The sequence below is a fragment of the Elephas maximus genome, chromosome 2 (genome assembly GCF_024166365.1).
Source record: "Elephas maximus indicus isolate mEleMax1 chromosome 2, mEleMax1 primary haplotype, whole genome shotgun sequence".
In the NCBI taxonomy this organism is placed as follows: Eukaryota; Metazoa; Chordata; class Mammalia; order Proboscidea; family Elephantidae; genus Elephas; species Elephas maximus.
Genome location: NC_064820.1, coordinates 34,098,602 through 34,121,856, shown reverse-complemented (window position 1 = coordinate 34,121,856; position 23,255 = coordinate 34,098,602). Strand labels below are relative to the sequence as shown.

The 23,255-nt window shown below is 36.8% G+C and overlaps 1 non-coding gene across 1 annotated transcript; it reads left to right on the top strand.

Annotated features, from left to right (window-relative positions):
• The first annotated feature begins 22,822 nt into the window (after positions 1-22,822).
• Positions 22,823-22,927, top strand: LOC126070725 (U6 spliceosomal RNA). Its single transcript, XR_007516254.1, has one exon. It is a non-coding gene; the product is annotated as a U6 spliceosomal RNA (small nuclear RNA).
• The last annotated feature ends 328 nt before the right edge of the window (positions 22,928-23,255 follow it).

The window sequence follows — 23,255 nt, the reverse complement described above, 5'->3', positions numbered from 1 at the left end:
ATTGTTCTTATTCTTGAGCCTATTGTTGCTAACACTGTGTCAATCCATTTCATTGAGAGTATTCCTCTTTTTTACTGACCCTCTACTTTACCAAGCATGATACCCTTCTCCAGGACTGGTCTCTCCTGACAACATGTTCAAAATACGTAAGACGAAGTCTTGCATCTTTGTTTCTAATAAAAATTCTGGCTGTTCTTCTCCCAAGACAGATTTGTTCATTCTTCTGGCAATCCATGGCTTATTCATTTTTCTTCATCAACATCATAATCCTGAATTTTTCTTCTGTCTTCCTTATTCATTGTCCAGCTTTCATATGCATATGTTGTTGTTGTTGTTAGGGGCCAACAAGTCAGTTCCAACTCATAGCGACTCCATGCAAAACAGAACAAAACACTGCCCAGTCCTGAACCATCCTCACAGTTGCTGCTATGGTTGAGCTCAGCCTTGCAGCTACTGTGTCAATCCATCACGTTGAGGGCCTTACTCTTTTTCATTGACCCTCTCTGTTACTGACCATGATGGCCTTCTCCAGGGAGTGATCCCTTCTGATAACATGTCCAAAGTGTGTGAGACACAGTCTTGCCATACTTGCTTCTTCCAAGGAGCATTCTGGTTGTACTTCTTCCAAGACAAATTTGTTCATTCTTTCAGCAGTCCATGGTATATTCAATATTCTTCAGTGACACCACAATTCAAAAGTGTCAATTCTTCTTCAGTCTCCCCTATTTAGTGACCAGCTTTTCCATGCCATGTGAGGCATTTGAAAACATCACGGCTTCGGTCAGGTTCACCTTAGTCCTCAAGGTGACTACTTTTTTAACACTTTAAAGAGATCTCTTGTAGCCAATTTGCCTGGTGCAATTCGTCCTTTGATTTCTTGACTGCTACTTCCATAGATGTTGATTTTGGATCCAAGTAAAATGAAATCACATGCATATGAGGCTACTGAAAACATCATAGCTAGGATCAGGCACACCTTAGTCTTTAAAGTGACATCTTTCGCCATTTTAACACTTTAAGGAAGTCTTTTGCAGCAGATTTTCCCATTGCAATGTGTCATTTGATTTTTTGATTGCTACTTTCATGGGCATTGATTATGGTTCCAAGTAAAATGAAATCCTTTACAACTTCAATCCTTTCACCATTTATCATGGTGTTGCTTATAGGACCAGTTGTGAGGACATTTGTTTTCTTTATGTTGAGGTGTAATCCATACTGAAGGCTGTGGTCTTTGATCTTTATCAGTAAGTGCTTCAAGTCTTCTTCACTTTCAGCAAGGAAAGTTGTGTCATCTGCATAACACAGGTTGTTAATGAGTCTTCCTCCAATTCTTATGCCCTGTTCTTCTTCATATAGTCCAGTTTCTTGGATTATTTCCTCAGTATACACACTGAATAAGTACAATGAAAGGATACAACCCTGACGCACTCTTGACTTCAAACCACCCATTGTCCCTTTGTTCTATTCCAACAACTGCCTCTTGGTCTACGTCCAGGTTCCTCGTGAGCACAATGAAGTATTCTGGAACTACCATTCTTCTCAATGCTATCCATAATTTCTTATGTTCCATACACTGAAATGCCTTTGCATAGTCGACAAAACACAGGTAAACATCTTTCTGGTATTGCCTCCTTCCAGCCATAATTCATCTGACATCAGCAATTATATTCCTCCTTCCATGTCTTCTTCTGAATCTAGCTTGAATTTCTGGCAGTTCTCTAAGTGCTGCTGCAACCATACTTGCTTGTGATATTAATGATATTGTAAGATAATTTCCACATTCTGTTTGATGACCTTTCTTCAGAATGTGTACAAATATAGATCTCTTCCAGTCGGTTGGACAGGCAGCTCTCTTCCAAATTTCTTGGCATAGATGAGTGAGCACTACCAGTGCTGCATCTGTTTGTTGAAACATCTCATTTGGCATTACATCAATTCCTGGAGGTTTGTTTTTCAAAAATGCCTTCAGTACAGCTTGGACTTCTTCCTTCAGTACTTTCAGTGCTTGATTATATGTTACCTCCTGAAATGGTTTAACTTGGACCAATTATTTTTGGTGACTCTGTGTAATCCTTCCGTCATCATTTGGCACTTCCTGTGTCATATAATATTTCCCCTTAGAATCCTTCAATATTGCAACTCAAGTTTAAATATTTTCTTCAGTTCTTTCAACTTTATAAATGTATAGCATTTTCTTCCCTTTTGGGTTTCTAACTCCAGGTCTTTGCACATTTTGTTATAATACTTTACTTTGTCTTCTCAAGCTACCTTTGAAACCTTCTGTTTAGCTTTTTTATTCTATCATTTCTTCCTTTCCCTTTAGCTGCTTGATATTGAAGAACAAATTTAAGAATCTCATCTGACATCCATTTTGGCCTTTTCTTTCTTTCCTGTCTTTATAATGGCTTCTTTCTTTCTTCTTGTATAAATCCTAGGTGTCATTCCACAACTTGTTTGGTCTTAGTTCATTAGTGTTCAGTTAGTCAAATTTATTCATGAGATGGCCTCCAAATTCAGGCGGGATATATTCAAGGGTATATTATGGCTCTTGTGAACTTGTTTTAATTTTCTACAACTTCGACTTGAACTTTCATGTGAGCAATTAATGGTCTGTTCTGCAGTTTGCCCGTGACCTTGTTCTGACTGATAATATTGAGTTTTTCCTTCATCTCTTTCCACTGATGTAGTCAATTTGATTCCTGTGTATTCCATCTTGGGAGTGCCACGTGTATAGTCACCATTTATGTTGGTGAAAAAAGGTATTTGTAATGACAATGTCTTTTATCTTTCAAAATTCTATCATGAGATCCCCGGTGTTGTTTCTGTCACCAATGTCATAATTTTCAACTGTCAATCCTTCTTTGTTTTCAACTTTCACATTCCAATTACCAGTAATTATCAATGATTTTGATTGCATATTTGATCAATTTCAGACTCCAGAAGTTGGTGAAAATCTTTGATTTCTTCATTTTTGGCCTTAGTGGTTGGTGGGTAAGTTTGAATAATAATGCTGTTAAAAGATGTTCTTTGTAGACTTATGGATATTATCCAATCACTGACAACTTTTTACTTGGGGATAGATCTTGGAATTTTCTTTTTGACAATTACTGTGACACCATTTCTCTTCAATTTGTCATTCCTGGCATAATAGACCATATGATTGCCTGATTGAAAATGGACAATACCAGTCCATTTTAGTTCATTTAGTTCAGTAATGCTTAGAATATCAATCTTTTGCATTCTGTTTCATTTTTGATGATTTCCAATTTTCTTAGATTTGTACTTCATACATTCCCCGTTCCAACTATTAATGGATGTTTGTAGCTGTTTCTTCTCAATTTGAGTCATGTCACATAAGCAAATGAAGGTCCCAGAAACTTGACTCCCCCCATGTCATTAAGGTTGACTCTACTCTGAGGACACAGCTTTTCCCCAGTTGTATTTTAGTGCCTTCCAGCCTGAGAGCCTCATCTTCCAGCACTATATCAGACAATGCTCCACTACTATCCTTGGTGTTTTCACTGGCCAGTTTTTTCAAAAGTCCTTCTTCCTAGTCTTTCTTAGTCTGCAAGCTCAGCTGAGGCCTGTCCACCAAGTGTGACCCTGATGGTATTTGAAATACCAGTGGCAAAGCTTCTAGCATCACAACAACATGCAAGTCACCACAGTACCACAAACTGACAGACACGAGGAGAAAGAGTATTTAGACTTTTTTTATTATTATTATTTTGGCTACTCACTCATACATTCAACAAAAAAGTTATTGGCCACCTATTCTATGTCAGAAAATGAATAAGTAAATTTAGACCTATATGAAATGATTGTAGATTGTGATAAGTGATACAAAACTAGTGTCATATGTCTATGTGTGTGTATATGTGTGTTCGAGTGTGTGTGAGAGAGAAAGAAAAATAAAGAGGATGACTGAGTGGGAGGGGTGTTATTACAAGTAAAAACTATGAAAAACTTCTCTGAAGAAATGGCATCTGAGTTGAGACCTAAGTGATTTGAAGGTGCCAGCTGTATGGGTAGCTTTTCAGAAAAAGAAAATTGCAGAGTCAAAGACTCTAAGGGAGAAAAGAGGTTGGCGTATTCAAGAAACAAAGACCATATGTCTGTTTCAATTGCTGCTTTCCGTTCCCTTGTGTATACACCTAGGAGTAGAATTGCTGGTTCATATGGTAGTTCTGGAGCCCTGATGGTGCAGTGGTTAAGAGTCATGGCTGCAAACAAAAAGGTCAGCAGTTTGAGTCTACCAACTGCTCATTGGAAACCCTATGGGTCAGTTCTACTCTGTCCTAAAGGTTCACTATGAGTCAGAATCACCTCATTGGCAATGTTTTTGTTTTGTTTTGTTTTTGTTTTTTTGAAGAATCGCCACATTGCTTTCCACAATGACTAACATTTTTCATTCCCACCAGCAATGGATAAGGCTTTTGATTTTCCCACATCCTCACGAACATTTGTTATTTTCTATTTTATTATATGTTTTTTAATCTGAGCCATCCTTAAACCAAAAAAAGCCAACAGAGAAAAAAAATTCCTCCAACTGAATCAATAAGCAACATCATGATAAATGGAGGAAATACTGAGGTTGTTAAGGATTTCATTTTAGTTGCATCTACAATCAACACTCATGGAAGCAGCAGTCAAGAAATCAAATGTCACATGGCATTGGGCAAATCTGCTGCAAAAGACCTCTTTAAAGTGTTATAAAACAAAGATGTCACCTTGAAGACTAAGGTGCACCCAAGTCATGGTGTTTTCAATTGCCTCATATGCATGCGAAAGCTGGACAATAAATAGGGAAGGCTGAAGAAGAACTGACGCCTTTGAACTGTAGTGTTGGCAAAGAATATTGATTATCATGGACTGCCAGAAGAAAGAAAAAATCTGTCTTGGAAGAAGTACAAACAGAATGCTCCTTAGAAGCAAAGGTGGTGAGACTACATCTCATATACTTTGGACATGTCATCAGGAGGGATGAGTCCCTGCGGTTGGACATCATGCTTGGTAAATGAGAGGATCAGTGAAAAAGAGGAAGACTCTCCGCAAGATGGATTAACACAGTGGCTACAACAATGGGCTCAAGCACGAGACCAATTATGAGCATGGTTATGGCCCAGGTAGAGTTTCATTCCGTTGTGCATAGGGTCACTATGAGTCAGAACCAACTACACAGCACCTAACAATGACAACATATATATAATTTTTTTATTAATTTTTATTTTATTATTATTATTTTAGTTCCTTCTTTTTTAATTTTAACTTGGTCCAATTTAAATACTCTAAAAGAAATTTTTTTTGTTTTACTCACATTAGAAATAAAATTAGTTTCTCAAGATTTCATCCATTAATTTTAAAGTAAAAGCAGTTAGATGTATCGTATATGAATTAATGTCTGGTTATTTTAACACAGTTATGTGAGGGTTACTTAATATGGCTACATCTATAGGAGCTTCAACATGTATAATGGTTAATTTTATGTGTCATCTTGGCTAGGACATGTGCCCAGTTTTGTGGTCAAACAGTAGTCTAGATGCCACAATGAAGGTATTTAACTTGTAAGTAACATTTAAACCAGTTGACCTTAAATAAAGTAGATTACCCTCTGTGTCTTAGACATCTAGTGCTGCCGTGACAGAAATACCACAAGTGGATGGCTTTAACAAAGAGAAATTTATTTCCTCCAGTAAAGTAAGCTAAAAGTCCAAATTGAAGGTATCGGCTCCAAGGGAAGGCTTTCTCTCTCTTGGCTCTGGAAGAAGGTCCTTGTCATCAGTCTTCCCATGGTCAAGGAGCTTCTCAGGCTCAGGGACCCCAGATCCAAAGGACAAGCTCTGCTCCTGGTGCTGCTTTATTGGTGGTACGAGGTCCCAGACTCTCTGCTTGCTTCTCTTTCCTTTTATCTCTTGAGAGATAAAAGGTGGTAGAGGCCACACCCCAGAGAAACTCCCTTTACGTTGGATCAGGGAGGTGACCTGAGTAAGGATGGTGTTATAATCCAGTCCTAATCCTCTTAACATAAAATTACAATCACAAAATGGGTGACAACCACACAATACTGGGAATCATGGCCCAACCAAGTTGATACACACATTTTTGGGGGGATATAATTCAATCCATGACACTCTGTAATGTGGGTAGAACTCATCCAATCAGTTGAATTCCTTAAGAGCTAAAGTGGAGGTTTCTGCATCAGGACTGTAAATAGACACCCTGCTACAATTTCCAGTCCACTGCCTGGCCTACTGGATTCAGACACAAGACTGCGAGAGTTTCCAGTCTGCTTCTTGACCTATGGTTGTTGGGGGTGCTGGCTCCCACAATCATATGAGCTAATTTTTTAAAATCTCTCTGTCCCTGGCTCTATGTCTCTCTGCATATATAAAACCAGAGATTATTGGGTCTGTTGCTTAGCAGAACATTAAACAAGCATGCTTTCTTAATATTTATACATATAAATATATATTCTATTATATATAAACTCTAATATTTACTTAGACATGTATATTCTACATAAATTTTTAAAGTCACTAAATATATAATTATGCATTAACAAAATAAATAATTCTAATATGGTTTTTTTTTTTTTTTCCTCGAGCCTGTGCTTATGGGGCATAAATTCAATTACCCTATTTAGCAAGGGAAGAATCTCATGATATAAAGTCAAATTTGTAATTGTATTTTTCCATGACTGATTTGATTTCTATTTTGTTATTAATGTAAATGTGCAAGCATTTTTTTTTAATTCGTTATTGCCTTCACCTTTTTCAAAGATGCAATATAAGAGGCAGGCAAATATATTCAATTGTGTATGCAAGCAGAGAAAAATTTTCCAAAATCAAAGGTGCCTGTACACTTTAGGTAAGCCTTTTTCCATGAAACTTTGAAAACTGGTCATGTGATGCTCCTTATACATCATCTTCAGGCTATAACTTGTCCTACTTAATTTAGCACCTAATCAATAATATATTAAATAGGCTCCCTGTAACGGCACCTGTTATTTATGTACAATCCAAAATATAGTAATACTTTTAAAAAAAAAAATTTAAACACTCTTATTTTGGCAAAAAAAAAAAAACACAAACTTTTGTTAATTGCAAAAAATAAAATAAAACAGTGGTTGTTGTTAGGTGCCATAGAATCACATCCAACTCATAGCAACCCTGTGTACAACAGAACAAAACACTGCCCAGCCCTGCACCATCCTCACAATTGGTGCTATGTTTGAGCCCATTGTTGCAGACAGTGTCAATTGATTTCTCTTAGAGTCTTCCTATTTTTTGCTGATCCTCTACTTCACCAAGCATGATAACCATTTCCAGAGACTGGTCCTTCCTAATAACATGTCCAAAGTACTTGAGATGAAGTCTCTCCATTTTTGCTTCTAAAGAGCATTCTGGTTGTACTTCTTTCAAGATAGATTTCTTCCTTCTTCCGGCAATGCATGAATATTCAAGTTCTGTGTGTTCAGTAGTCTTTGTGAACACCTTAATTCAAAAACACCAACTCTTCTTCCATATTCTTTATTCATTGTCCAGCTATTGCATGGACATGAGGCTATTGAAAACTCCAGAGCTTGAGTTTGGTGCACCTTTAAGGTAACATCTTTGCTTTTTAAACACCTTAAGGAAATCTGCAGGAACAGATTTGTGCAATGCAATATATCCTTTGATTCCTTGACTGCTGCTTTCATTGATTGTAGATCCAAGTAAAAAGAAATCCTTGATAACTTCAATATTTTCTTCATTTTTGTGATGTCTCTAATTGTTTCCAGTTGTGAGGATTTTTGCTTTCTTTATGTTGAGGTATAACCTTTACTGAAAGCTGTAGTGTTTGATCTTCATTAGTGTTTCAAGTCCTCTTCATTTTCAGCAAGCAAGGTTGTATTATTTGCATATAAAAAGGCTGTTAATCTGTCTTCCTCCACTCCTCATACCCTTTTCTTCTTCATGTATAGTCCAGCTTCTCAGATTATTTGCTCAACATACAGATTGAATAAGCAGAGTGAAAGGATTCAGCCCTGATGCACACCTTTCCTGACTTTAAACCATGCAATATTCCCTTGGTCTGATTGAATGACTGCCTCTTGGTCTATGTATAGATTTTACATGAGCACAATTAAGTGTTCTGGAATTTCCATTATTCACAATGTTATCTATAATTTGTTATGACCCATAGTATACCTTTGCATAGTCAATAAAACATAGGTAAATATCTTTGCATTATTCTCTATTTTTAGAGAAGATCCATCTAACATCAGCAATGATATCCTTCCTTCCATGTCTTCTTCTGAATCCAGCTTGAATTTCTGTCAGTTTCTTGTAGAGGTACTGTTGCGATCATTTTTTAATTATCTTCAGCAAAATTTTACTTGTGGGTGATTTAATGATTTTTTTTTTTTTTTTATAATCTCCACATGCTGTTGGATTACCTTTCTATAGAATGGGCACAAATATGTATCTATTCCAGACAGTTAGCCAGTAGCTTTCTTTCAAATTTCTTGGCATAGACAAGTGAGTGCTTCCAGCATCACATGCATTTGTTGAAACATCTCAATTGGTATTCCGTGAATACCTGGAAGCTTGTTTTTTTGCCAGTGTCTTCAGCGCGGCTTGGACTTCTTCCTTCAGTACCATTGGTTCTGGTTCATCAGCTGCCTCCTGAAATGGTTAAACATTGACAAATTAGTTTTGGTACAGTGACCCTAAGTATTCCTTCCATCTTCTTCCGGTGCTTCTTGCGTAGTTCAGTATTTTGCCCGTAGATTTCTTCAATATCGTCACTTAAATCTTGAATTTTTTTCTTCTGTTCTTTCAGCTTGCAAAATACCACGAATGTTCTTTCCTTTTGTTTTTCTAACTCCAAGTCTTTACACATTTCATTATAACACTTCAGTTTGTCTTCTAGACCCACCTTTTGATATCTTCTGTTTAACTCTTTTATTTCATCATTTTTTCCTTTTGCTTTAGCTACTCTAAGTTCCAGAGCAAGTTTCAGAGTCTCCTCTGACACCCATTTTGGTCTTTTTCTTTTCTGTCCTTTTAATTGCCTTTTGCTTTCTTCAGGTATGATGTCCTTGATGTCATACCAGAACTCATCTGGTCTTTGGTCATTAGTATTCAACGCATGAAATCTACTTTTGAGATGGTCTCTAAATTCGGGAGGGATGTACTCAAGGACATACTTTGGCTCTCGTGGACTTTTTTAAATTTTCTTCAGCTTCAACTTGAACTTGCCTTTGGGCAATTGATGGTCTGTTTTGCAGTTGGCCCCGGCCTTGTTTTGGTGGATGATACTGAGTTTCTTCATCCTTTTTTCACAGATGTAGTTGATTTGATTCCTGTGTATTTCATTTGTTGACACTCACAGGTATAGTCACCATTTATGTTGTTGAAAGAAGGTATTTGCAAGGAAGAAGTCTTTGGTCTTGCAAAATCCTGTCATGAGATCTTTGGCACTGTTTCTATCACCAAGGCTGTATTTTCCAACTACTGATCATTCTTCTTTGTTTCCAACATTTGTATTTCAATCACTGGTATTATCAATGCATCTTGATTGAATGTCTGATCAAAATCTAACTGCAGAAGTTAGTAAAAATATTCAATTTCTTCATCTTTGGCATTAGTGATTGGTGTGTAAGTTCTTTCTTGTAGTCATATGGATATCATCCTTTCCTGGACAGCATTGTACTTCAGGATTGCTTTTGAAATGTCCTTTTTGACTATATGATTCCTTTCCTCTTCGATTTGTCATTCCCAGCATAGCCTTCCATATGATTGTCCTATTCAAAGTGACCAATACCAGTCCATTTCAGCTCACTAATGCCTAGGATATTGATCTTTATGCATGCCATATCATTTTGACAACTTTCAATTTTCCTAGAGTCATATTTCGTGCATTCTCTGTTCTGATTATTAATGGATGTTTGCAGCTGTTCGTGTTTATTTTTAATGCTGCCACCTCAACAAATGAATGTTCTAAAAACTTTACTCCATCTACATCATTATTTCAACTGTACTTTGAGGAGGCAGCCCTTTACCAGTTGTATTTTTGAGTGCCTTCCTACCTGAGGGGCTTATCTTCTGGCACTATATTAGACTACATTCAGCTGCTATTTATAAGGTTTTCAGTGGCCTTTTTTTTTTTTTTTTTCAGAAGTAGGCCACCAGGTCCTTCTTCCTGTTTGTCTTAGTCTGGAAGCTCTGCTTAAGCTTGTCCACCATGGCAGACCATGCTGGTAATTGAAACACTGACAGCATAGCTTCCAGCTTCACAGTAACACACAAGCCATGACAGTACAACAAACTGACTGAAAAAAAAAAAAAAGACTGAAGAACGGTGGAAAATAAAATAACTATAACTATAAATGTCCAATATATAAGAGAGAGTTACCAAATATTTTTGTCATTTAAAAAAAAAAAATTGTCATTTAGTAAACCATTTACCCATATTTTCTTGATCATCCAATAATAATAATTACAGTTTTATAGTATATTATACATTTGCAATGGTACTGAAGAAATAAAAGAAAACCTTCTAAAACAATATAACTGTCAGTAATTTGTTGATGGGGAAATTCTCATCCAGTTTGCTCTTTCTGCTTCTCTGGCTTTGAATAGTCTATTGTAAAAAGAAGGTATTATCCAAATTAAAAAAAAAAAAATCTGCCATTCTGACTGGTTCATACTATCTTCTCTGTGTGCGTGTATCTATCTGTCTATCTATCTGTCTATATATGTATCATCTGTCTATCCACCTATATTTCCCCCTCTCTGGCAGCAACTTGTGTCAGAAAATCTATAATGCTACAAAATATACATTAATTAACTCTTCAGCTCGTATAAATAAGTTCTTAAGCTATTTCAAGGGGTTACATACTATTTGGATATTTATCTTCTGTTTGTTTTGATGACTGAAGCATCTCAAATTATTTTCCAGATGACTTATGATATTCCTTCATCTGAAAAGAGTTTCTTTATTATGTAATTAAGTAATTCATATACACACACCAAGAAACACACTCACAAACTCATCACCAGGACTTAAATTTGGAAGACAATGTTTTTACAGTCATATTTAGAGTAACTATTCTTTTACTCCTTACAGACCAGAAATTTTCACAATGATTCTGTATAAACAGAATCATCATCACATAGAATTGTGGGGCAATGAGTTCCTTTATGTGGCCTTTTTCCCTGGTTCTTCAAAAAAATAGCTGTGGAGATTTTTCTCCAAAAGCTTGAGGAGTTGCCTATAGCCTAGTTTCTACCCCAGAGGGCTTGTTATTTTTGGCCAAGTTCATTGACTTTTCCCTAGTAAGCTGTAAACAACTTGGTCTGATACATTTTGTTTGTCCTGGGATGCAACCTGCCCTGTGATCTGTGTGCACCTTGAAGGAATTGGGCAATAGGCTATGCAAATAAGGTAAGTTGTAGCCTAATATATAAATGAAGTGTTTGTGGCTTACTGAGAGGGGACTGGTCAGTTTGTGGCCCCAATGAGAGAGGCCATGCCTTGAAATTGACAGGAAGTTTGTATTTAAGCAGCCAGCCCCTCAGAGGTTTCTTTAGAGACAGAAAGAAGCAGGAAGATGCAGAAGAAAGAAAGAGAGAAGCAGAGAGAGGGGCAGATAAGGCTCCTAAAGGAGCTATAACACGGTTAAGGGTTGTAACACTGAAGACAGCCAGAGGCCTGGAAAAGGCCCAGTGGCAGAGATGTCACTGACAGGCCCAAATGCAGCCCAGTGACAGAGCTGGCAATGACAGATGCCAGGGCCAAGAGGAGCCTGTCCTGAGGAGGTGGGCTAAGAGGAGCCCGTCCTGAGGAGGGCCAAGAGGAGCCTGTCTTCAGGGGGACCAAGAGGAGCCTGTCCTGAGGAGGGCCAAGAGGAGCCTGTCCTCAGGGGGACCAAGAGGAGCCTGTCCTCAGGAAGCTGAATGGAGGCCTGCATGGTTAAGAGGAGCTGAGAGAACTGTCCTGCACTGAGGAAGGTAAACTTCGACTGCATGCTTCCTGACCCTGATCCTGAGCTGTAGCCTGTCAATCCTGATTACTAGTTAGTTATATCCTGTTCTTTAATAAATCATTTAACTCTAAGTATGGTCTTTGAGTTCTGTGTGGCCATTACAAGAGATTATGAAGCCTAGAACAGAAGTAGGGAGTGCTGTGGGAGAGATGGCTGGTGTCAGAACTGGTAAAAAGCTTAGAATGTGGAGGTATGTTATGGGAACGAGCTTTCAGCTGATCCTGGTCATTACCCTTGTGAAGTTAGACAGGCTGTAACATTACTACTATTACTCCCATTCTCACATTTCACAGGAAGTTATTACAAATGCTAATTCTCAGGCAGAATACCTAAAAAATAAGTGGGGCAGGACATGGGAGTCTCTTTTAACAGGCTTCCAGATGAATCTTAATATGAATGCTGAAGATAGAAAACCATTGTATATATTTTAACTTCTGTTAGATAGTTTCTCTTGAAAGGTAAATGAGGCACAAACTTATTGCTGAGATAATAAACATTAGTTAAAATATTATGAGATGATTTAACAATGAAAAGTAGTACTCTAAACTGTGAAGAGACTAAGCCTAATATGAGAGGGCAAAGGGTAAGTGCTTATTCTTCATGAAAAAAAATTATTCCAGATTAAGTGATATAGAAGACGAATAGTAAGTTTACTGGAATTATGAAATGACATAAACATCTCAATGACATAAAGGAGAAACAATTAAAAATCTGCAAGTGATTTGCTGACTTCTTTGAATTTTTGAAGGTTTTTTCAGGCTTTACATGGAAGGCCTATTGTGGTGAATTGTTTGCCAAGATGACCACTCATCTCTTCCTTCTGCTCCTGCCCACATACCTCTTTGTAATGAGATTTAACAGGCCATTCCATCAAGAGGTGGACTCTCTGTTTCCACTCATTAAATCAGAATTTGTGACTTGATTTGGACAAAGAAAATGTACAAGTAATTTTATATAAGTTTCACAGCCCAGATCTTAAGAGACTTTGGAGTGCATTTCTGATACTGCCATAGAAAAATGCCAGTATAGCCTACTTGGATCAATAATCAACATCCGTGCAAACAACAGTCAAGAAAGCCAACAGTATATTGCATTGGGCAAACCTGTTGCAAAAGACCACTTAAAAGTTTTACAAAGCAAAGATTACACTTTAATGACTAAGGTGCACCTGACACAAGTCATGCCCTTTACAATCACTTCGTATGTGTGGGGAAAGCTGCACAATGACAAAGGGAGATCAAAGAAGAATTGATGCATTCAAACTGTGGTGTTAAAGAAGACTATTGAATATACCCTGGACTCCCAGAAGAAGTCATAGAAGAAATACAACCAGAAAGCTCCTTAGAAGCAAGAATGGCAAGATTTTTTTACTTTTTTTTATTTTTGACACATCATCAGGGAAGACCAATCACTAGAAAAGGACATCATGGTTGGTACAGTAAAGGGTTAGCAAAAATGAGGGAAACCCTCAGTGAGATGGATTGACACAATAGCCACAACAACAAGCTCAGACACAGCAATGATTCTGAGGACAGTTCAGGACTGTACATTTTGTTCCATTATATATAAGGTTATGAATCAAAGCCATTTTGTTGATACCCAACAACAAAGCTTACTGAATGAGGAGATGCCAAGTGGTAGATACCCATGGCATCCCAGCCAGTAGCCAGCACTAACTGCCAGAATTGTAAGTAATGTCATCTTACATCTTTTGGCAAAGACAATCCTCTGATGAATGGAATCATTTGAGCTAGTGAAACAAAACTGGCAAAAAAAAAAAACAAAAAAAAAACACCCTGTCAATCAAAAGAGTGTTGAGAAGTAAATTTTTGTGGTTTTAAACATTTTTATTTGGGGTAGTTTGTTATTCAGCAGTGTATGTCTGATACAACTATGAAAACAAATTCACCTACAAGTTTGTGTTTCTCTCCCAGATAGTTAGAGATATGATAGTGTAATTTTAAAACAGAATTCAATTTGAAAGCATATAGGAATTAAAATCCACCCAATTTATGAATATTAAGTATCTTCTAAAGAAGTGGGAAGTGCTTCATACTAATGAAGATTAAAAACAGCAACAGCAACAACACAGTACTTAAGGAAAAACCTTAAAAAGATCAGTGAAGCTTGTCAACAGGTTTTCTAGGCCATTATTTTTTCTACTTTCTCCTGGTGTCTGTGATGTTATTGTTAGGTTCCATCGAATTGGTTCTCTTTCATAACGAGCCCATGTATAACAGAATAAAACAATGCCCAGTGCTGTGCCATCCTCACAATCCTTGTTATGCTTGCAAGCCACTCTGTCAATCCATCTCACTGAGGATCTTCCTCTTTTTTGCTGACCCTCTATTTTACCAAGCATGATGTCCTTCTCCAGGGACTGACCCCTCCTGGCAAAATGTCCAAAGTATATGAGACATAGTCTCACCATCCTTGCTTCTAAGGAGGATTCTGGTTGCATTTCTTCCAAGACAGGTTTGTTCATCCTTTCGGCAGTCCATGATACATTCTTCTACAACACCGAAATTCAAAGGCATCCATTTTTCTTCTGTCTTCCTTATGCATGGTCTAGCTTTCACATGTCTAAGAGGTGATTGAAAACACCATGGCTTGGGTCAGGCACTCCTTAGTCTTCAAGGTGATTTCTTTGCTTTTTAATGCTTTAAAAAGGTGTTTTGTAGCATGTTTGCACATTGCAATGCGTCTTATGATTTCTTGACTGTAGCTTCCAAGGGTGTTGATTGTGGATCCAAGTAAAGTGAAATCCTTAACAACTTCAATCTTTTACCCGTTTATCATGATGTGGCTTATTGGTCCAGTTGTGAGGATTTTTATTTTATGTTGTGGTGCAATCCATACTGAAGTCTGTGGTCTTTGATCTTCATTAGTAAGTGCTTCAAGCCCTCTTTACTTTCAGCAAGCAGGGTTGTGTCATATGCATAACATAGGTTGTTAATGAGTCGTCCTCCAATCCTGATGCCTTGTTGTTCTTCATATAGTCCAGCTTCTCAGATTCTTTGCCAAGCATACAGATTGAATAGGTATGGTGAAAGGATACGACCCTGATACACACCTTTCCTGACTTTAAACCAAACAATATCCCCTTGTTCTATTTGAAAGATGGTCTCTTGATCTGTGTACAAGTTCCTCATGAGCACAACTAAGTGTTCTGGAATTCCCATTCTTCTCAATGCTATCCATAACTTGTCATGATCCACACAGTCTAATGCCTTTGCGCAGTCAATAAAACACAGGTAAACATCTTTCTGGTATTCTCTGCTTTCAGCCAGGATCCATCTGACATCAGCAATGATATCCCTGGTAACACATCTTTTTCCGAATCTGGCTTGAATTTCTGGCAGTTCTCTGTTGATATACTGCTGTAGCCGCTTTTGAATAATCTTCAGCAAAATTTTACTTGTGTGTGATATTAATGATATTGTTCAATAATTTCCACTTTCTGTGGGATCACTTTTCTTGGAAATAGGCATAAGTATAGATCTCTTCCACTCTGTTGGCCAGATTGTTGTCTTCCAAATTTCTTGGCATAGATGAATATTTTCAGTGCGGCATCTGTTTGTTGCAACATCTCAATTGGCATTCCTTCAATTAGTGGAGCCTTGTTTTTCGCCAATGCCTTCAGTGCAGCTTGGACTTCTTCTTTCAGTACCATTGGTTCCTGCTCCTATGGTACCTCCTGGAATGGTTGAACATCAACCAATTCTTTTTGGTATAGTTACTCTGTGTATTCCTTCCATCTTCTTTTGATGCTTCCCAAGTCATTTAATATTTTCCCTATAGAATCCTTCAATATTGCAACTTGATGCTTCAATTTTTTCTTCAATTATTTCAGCTTAGAAATACTGAGCCTGTTCTTCTCTTTTGGTTTTCCATTTCCAGTACTTTTCACATGTTATTATATAATACTTTGCTTTGTCTTCTGGACCTGCCCTTTGAAATCTTCTGTTGAATTCCTTTGCTTCATCATTTCTTTTGCTATAGCTATTCAATGTTCGAGAGAGCAAGTTTCAGAGTCTCTTCTGACATCTCTTTTGGTCTTTTCTTTCTTCTCTGTCTTTTTAATGACCTCTTGCTTTCTTCATGTATGATGTCTTTGATATCATTCCATAACTCATCTGGTCTTTGGTCATTAGTGTTCAATGTGTCAAATCTATTCTTGAGCTGGTCTCCAAATTCATGTGGGATATACTCAAGGTTTTACTTTGCCTCTCATTGACGTGTTCTAATTTTCTTCAGTTTCAACTGGAACTTGCATATAAGCAATTGATAGTCTGTTCTGCAGTCAGTCCCTGGCCTTGTTCTGACTGACGATATTGAGCTTTTCCACTATCTCTTCCCACAGATGTAGTCTATCTGATTCCTTTGTATTCCATCTTGTGAAGTCCATATGTATAGTCGCTGTTTATGTTGGTTAAAAAAGGCTTTTGCAATGAAGTCGTTGGTCTTGCAAAATTCTGTCATGCAATCTCCAGCCTTGTTTCTAACACCAAGGTCGTATTTTCCAACTATGGATCCTTCTTTGTTTCCAACTTTCATATTCCAATCACCAGTGATTATCTGTGCACCTGATTGCATATTTGATTAATTTCGGACTGCAGAATTTGGTAAAACTATTCAATTTCTTCATCTTTGACCTTAGTGCTTGGTGTGTAAATGTGAATTATGGTCATATTAACTAGTCTTCCTTGTAGGCTTGCAGATCTTGTCCTATCACTGATAGCGTTGTACTTCAGGATAAATCTTGAAATCTTCTTTTTGACAATGAATGCAATGCCATTCCTCCTCAAGTTTTCATTCCTGGCACAGTAACCATATGATTGCATGGTTCAAAATGGCCAATACTGTAACTGAATGAAGATTCTTGTCCTTGTCTTATTAGCTGTTGGAAATAAGATGGATGCTACACCATCAGTTGCAAGGGAACGAGAAAGTAGAAATTTATTGTTTACACAAACAAGGATCAACAGGGGGCTTAGCAGCTGAAAGACCACCTGCTCGCTGTCTGAAGGGATTGGGGAGCTTTTTATTTCCAATGGCGTCTGGGGGTTGGGTTTGGCCCCCGGATCTCTCTGTCCTTAGCCCCCCCATGTCCACATTTGGAAGTCCGGATGTTGAATCATTTCGGTGATATTCAGATCTAAGGACAGATTGAGGGCCACAGCTCTTCGGGTCCTGCTCATGCTCTAAAATCCTGGTTCGCATATGTGCGGGATTCTGGCACCAAATTCAAACTGTAGTTAGGGTGGCAGTGTGGTCAGGCCAAACCACAGTTAGAAGCCATGGCTTGGCAGTCTGCGAGGGTAGGGTGGAATCGTGGTGGAGCAGGGGGAGGTCTCCATGGAAGCTTCAAAACCATTCCATTTCAGCTCACTAATGCCTAGGATATCAATGTTTATGCATTCCATTTCGTTTTTGATGACTCCCAATATTTCTGGATTCATTCCTGGTGTCTAGAAATTACGAATATGGACACTTTTATAGTGATACTTCCTCATTTCTTTAAATTAAGCCATGATTAAGCCATGTATAGTGTCTATGTAAAGACACTATACATACACACAAACTGGCCATGGACAACTTTTAAATAGGACCCAGGGTAAATTAATGAAAAGAAATAGTCAAAGCTCCTAAATGATCAGGCCAATTCCTTCTGATTGAAATAAAATAAACAAACAAACTTAGAGCGCAAATATATTAATTTCTTCATATCAAAGTTAATTAAATTAACAGAATTAACATATTTCATCATAAATTGTTATAACTACATTCTTTTGTGGTTAATTATGGTGGTGTTTCTTTCACCTTGATACTCTTAAAGACATTATTCAGAACCATTCATTAATATATTAAATTTTAAATTTCACTGTGTAGAAAATGTGTGCAAAGCATTTCAACTAAGGCCAAAACCAATCAAAGTAAATAAAAAATGCACTGGCTTTAATGCAGTAAAATGATAATGAATGTACCTCCTTATGATCCCATCTGTATTAGCAATGTTCTGCTGAAAATACAGAGAGAGGTTAATTTCAGCATTTGTTTTATATGACCATTTATATTCACACTACATCAAATGTTATTTTTAAAATAGATGTCTTATTCATAACTATCTTTTATGTTATCTATATTCTGTTATCAGGATAATTATATTAATATTTATGCTGTACACATTTTAATAAAGAATTATTTTCCAAAGAGGGATAAAATGAATCCTGGTATATGCTTGTAAAGATTTACAAGAATCTATACAACAGAAGCTACGGAGTGTGATTGTGTAAATCAGTGTTGCTGTAGGTGTAGGCTGTATGTTTTGTGTTATCTGCTATAGTAGGTGGTAAGAATATTTCAGGAGTTTTTATCAGAAGCTTTTGAGACTTTGCAACATTTACCATGATTCATCACACTGACTACACATCCATTTCTCATTGGTGGATCAAGAATTGTCATTTAAATAGAGAATGTTAATTAGCAAATTCAATTGAATACATAACTATCTCAAGACATTCTGTTTTTTGGAGGCTTACACAGAAAACAAACTGTGAGTGACTGTGGTAACTGGAGAAATAAGATAAATTAGTACATAATGTGATTTGTAGAAACCAATCTATATCATCCATCTACACACTTACACCAGACTTTGCTTATTCATGATGACACTTTTTAATACTGATTCCAGCAATTGCCTCAGTCTCCCTTTCAAGAGAGTTCATCAAATCCGGCACTGATAAAACTCAAAATTGGGAAAAAAACATAAGATTTACTGATTAATCCATGTGTACAATATAGAGATGATCTACCAATGTCAATTATATATTCTAATCCCTTAAATTCATACCCTTGAACTCTTCTCTGCAAAAATGTTATTTAAATGTACAATAATGCTAAAAATATTGTCATTAAGGAAAATACTTGGGCATTCCCAAATTCAGCTTCTGTGTCTTTTCTTTAGTCCTAAATTCTGTCAATCTTTTTTTTTTAATTTCATAAAGATACATTCATTGTATATCTATAAAACTTATTAAATTATAGTCAAATGTTATACACCTAGGAACCAATTCTGTTTCTTTCAGGTGATTCTGATTATTTCTGCTATGATCCATCAAGCATTGATCTGAAGGTCACCAAGTTTGATATCAGGATGATAGAAATTCAGCAATTCCTAATTTTCCTTATTTCAAGTTCCCAGAGCAAAATTTAAGGAAATTCAAATTGAAAGCTCCATAACTGAAAATTATTTATCAATAATCAGCACAAAAAAATCCATCAGACATAAAATTATATATATATATATATATATGTAAATGCTTGAGCTGCATAATGATACATCTAAATAAAAAAAAGAACACATGTATTTTTTGCTAGTTGTAAACACCAAAGATAGTCTTTGTTGAATAAAATTTTAAAATCTTCTGTAATGTGTTTCTAATAGATGGCATAACTGCTACGGAAAATGGTATGGTACTTACTCAAAAAACTAGAAAAAGAACTAACATGTAATCCAGCAAACCCACTTCTAGGTATACATTTTAGAGACCTAAAAGTAATGACACAGACATATGCACACCTATGTTGGTTGCAGACCTATTCACAATAGCAAAAAAGAAAAAAAAAAAAATGGAAACAACCAAAGTGCCCCTTCACAAATGAATGAATAAGTAAAATGTGGTACATTTTACTTATGGAATACTGTGCAATCATAAAGAACAATAATGAGTCCACTAAACACATTATAACATGGATGGACCTAGAGGGCATAATGCTAGTTGAAATAAGTGAAACACATAAGGACAAATATTATATGATCCCTCTTCCGTAAAAAGGCAAGAATAGATAAATGTAAAGAGACCAATGCTAATTGGTGATTACCAGGGGAAGAGCAGGGAGGTAGAAGCATGTTTTAGATTGTAAATAGTGGTTATTTTTGGTGATGGGAAAAGTGACACCAAATGTGGGTATATTGAGCATAGCATGACCAAAGTAAATGGCATTGCTGAGAAACACTCAAGAGAAAAGAGTGCCTGTACTAAAGAATTTGATATATATAAGAAGGCAAAAACTCCATATATGATCACATATAGATGGGTAAAGCATATAGTTATATGGGTAGGTACAGGTGTATATGTATGTGCCAACAGATACAAGTATCTATATGTACATGTAAATACAGCTATTTGTGTACAGGTACACATATTCATTGAAAACACAACTACAGAGACATGTCAGACATAACTAAACACCTTCTGAGATGGTTTTCTGTGTTTGAAGGCTTAGGACCATAGTCTCATGGGACAACTCAGTTAAATGGCATAACGTAATTCATGAAGTTCACATTCCGCACCCTAGTGAAGTGTGTACTGTCTGAGGTCTTAAGGGCTTGCAAGTAACCATCTAAGATACGACAATTGGTCTCTACTCAGCAGGTAAGAAGGTAACAAAAATCTCAAAGAAGAAACAAATCTACAAGGCTGAGAGCCTATAGGAGCCATGTCCTCATCTACCCCCAGACCAGAAAAACTAGAGGGTACCCGGCTACCGCCATTGACCACGCTGACCCTGGTCACAATAGATGATCCTGGATAGAATTGGAGGAAAATGTAGAAAAATACTCAAATTCTTAAGTCCAGAGTAACTGGACCAGCTAATACCAGAGGATACACTGAGACTATCACCCTGAGACACTCTCAAAACCTTGAACCAAAGCTGTATCTCAAGATCACCTTTTAGCAAAATGGTAGAGTGGCACACAAAATAAAGGGTATTATCCTTAATAATGATACTGTACTAAAAAACTCTCTGCATTCCCCAAAAAGTCAACAGTTACTCTAAAGCAAAGATGAGAAGATAAAGGTACCAGGGAAACTAGGGTACTGGAAATGGGAAACCAAAACACAATTAAAGAGAATGTTGACACACAGTGAAAAATGTAACTAATATCACAATTTGTGTGGAAATTGTCAAATGGGAACCTAATTTACCAAAAACACAATAAAATATTGCACATATCTAAAAATATCTTAGGATTAACTGTTGTTATGTGCCTTTGAGTCAGTTCCAACTCATAGCAGCCCTATGTACAACAGAATGAAACGTGACCAGGTCCTGTGTCATCCTCACAATTATTATGCTTGAGAACGTTGTTGCAGCCACTGTGTCAATCCATCTGACTGGGCTTAGCTGAATGGTTCTTGCCTAGGTTGTAGTCAGAAGACAGCTGGATTAAAGTCTACGGCCAGGAGGAATTGACTGTTGCCTAGAAGCTAATTGTGGTGTCAGAACACCTATATTATATCTCTGCACTTGAACTGGCTTCTAAAAGCATAGTAGCTGTGTTCCGAGAGGTGTCATCACAAAAACCAGTGTTCCAAGAAGCCTAGAGATGTTGCAAGGCTTTTCATGACATAGCCTCAGTCTTAATCACACAAAATCAGTCTGTATCATATCGTATTGACCAAAAGGAAGTCCCATGACCATACCAGTGTCAGTTGGAGTGGATTATATGAGGGAATGAAGGCTAGGAGGTTTTAGTCTTTGGGGGTCCTGTTTGTAAACAGCCACCCCAGAGTGAGGAGAGTAGGTGCAGAAATAGCTTCCTGAATGTGGAGGCCATGTTTTTATTTTTTTGTTTTTTGCTAAATATGCCCACCGCCTTGAGAACATTGAAGTAAATTGCTTAACTGACACTATAAATAATGGAGAAAATATTTTAGGTAGATTTCTAAAATCTTGAAAAATAGTGTTATTGTTGTCCTTTTGTTTTGTTTTTTAACAGAATCACTATAATATTTACTACTGACATAATCATCTTTGATTACCTGGTGCCACGTAAGCTCAGAGGTTTCTTTCAGGACCCAGGGGAAAAAAGTGGCTTTTATAAATAAAGCTAAGCTGAACCTGAGTATATGCTATATCTCTGAAAGGTGGTCACACAATGGAATTCTGAAGATAAGATGAAGTTTCTTATGTCTGAGTGTTGTACGACAAATTCATGCATGGCACATATTATTACAGAATAAAAAGAAAATAAAACAAGCAAACAAATTTCCCCAAACCGTCAAAATATCTTACAAAGAAGCTATATAACTTCATAGCTTAATGACAATAATATTTTAGGTAAAACATCCCAAAACAGATCAGCAGAAACTTCAACTAAAAAGTAGGAAAGTTCCAGCATGTGAAATCACCTGGCATCTCCTTTAGTATCAGTGATGAGTGTAGATGTAAGTCCTTTGCCATATTAATATTTAGGAAAATATAGGCAATTATTACTCTGAAGTATGCATAGTACCAAATGAAATTATGAAAATGTTTTAATATTTGAATGAAAATGGGTAGATCTTAAAAATATTTAGCAAAAGCTGATACCGTTTATGTAAATTGCAAGGTACAGCAACAAATATTTTAGATAAATTTGAAAAATAAGATAAAAAGTTTCTTCAGCTTAGAGTTGAGATGGGATAAATAGAAGTCTTTAAAGAAAAAACAAAAGAAACAACAATTATCTGTTTCAGATAGTAGATAATTGAGCTATGTTGGAAAGAAGAGATAAAAGGAAATCCCATAAAAGATTTAAAAAGCAATTTAACATTCAAAGTACTATGTATGTATATATACATATATATATATATATATATAAAAGCACAATATTCACATGCAGAAACCAAAGAGCCTATGAGGAAGCAATCAGTGAGGTAATACAAAATTCATAGTGTGGAGATGTGGAGTGCAAGTGGTACACAGGGTTTCAAGAAGGAGGGATTAAAAACTGTGTCTAGAGCTCCCTTTGGCAGCATGTATACTAATGTTGGAACAATATAGTAGAGATTAGCATGGCCCCTGCTCAAGGATGACACACAAACTAGTGAAGCAGTCCATATTTCTGCTACAATGTATATGGCTACGCTGGTCAAAGCGTATTCAGCAACGTTTTGTAGGAGCCAGAGATAACACCAGAGCCAACCAGGAAGTGGCTGTAAAGATGATCAGAAACAAGCTCATGCAAAAAACTGGTTCGAAAGAACTCGAGTTCTTGAAAAAAATTAATGATGCTGATCCTGCTGAGAAGTTTCAGACAGTTTTATTCCAAACAACACTGTCTCTTATTTGAGCCTCTAAGTACGAATTCACGAGAGGTATTAAATATGGTAAGGATGTTGGTCTTCATATTAAAGCCATAAGATCCTATAGTCAGCAGTTGTTCTTGGCATTC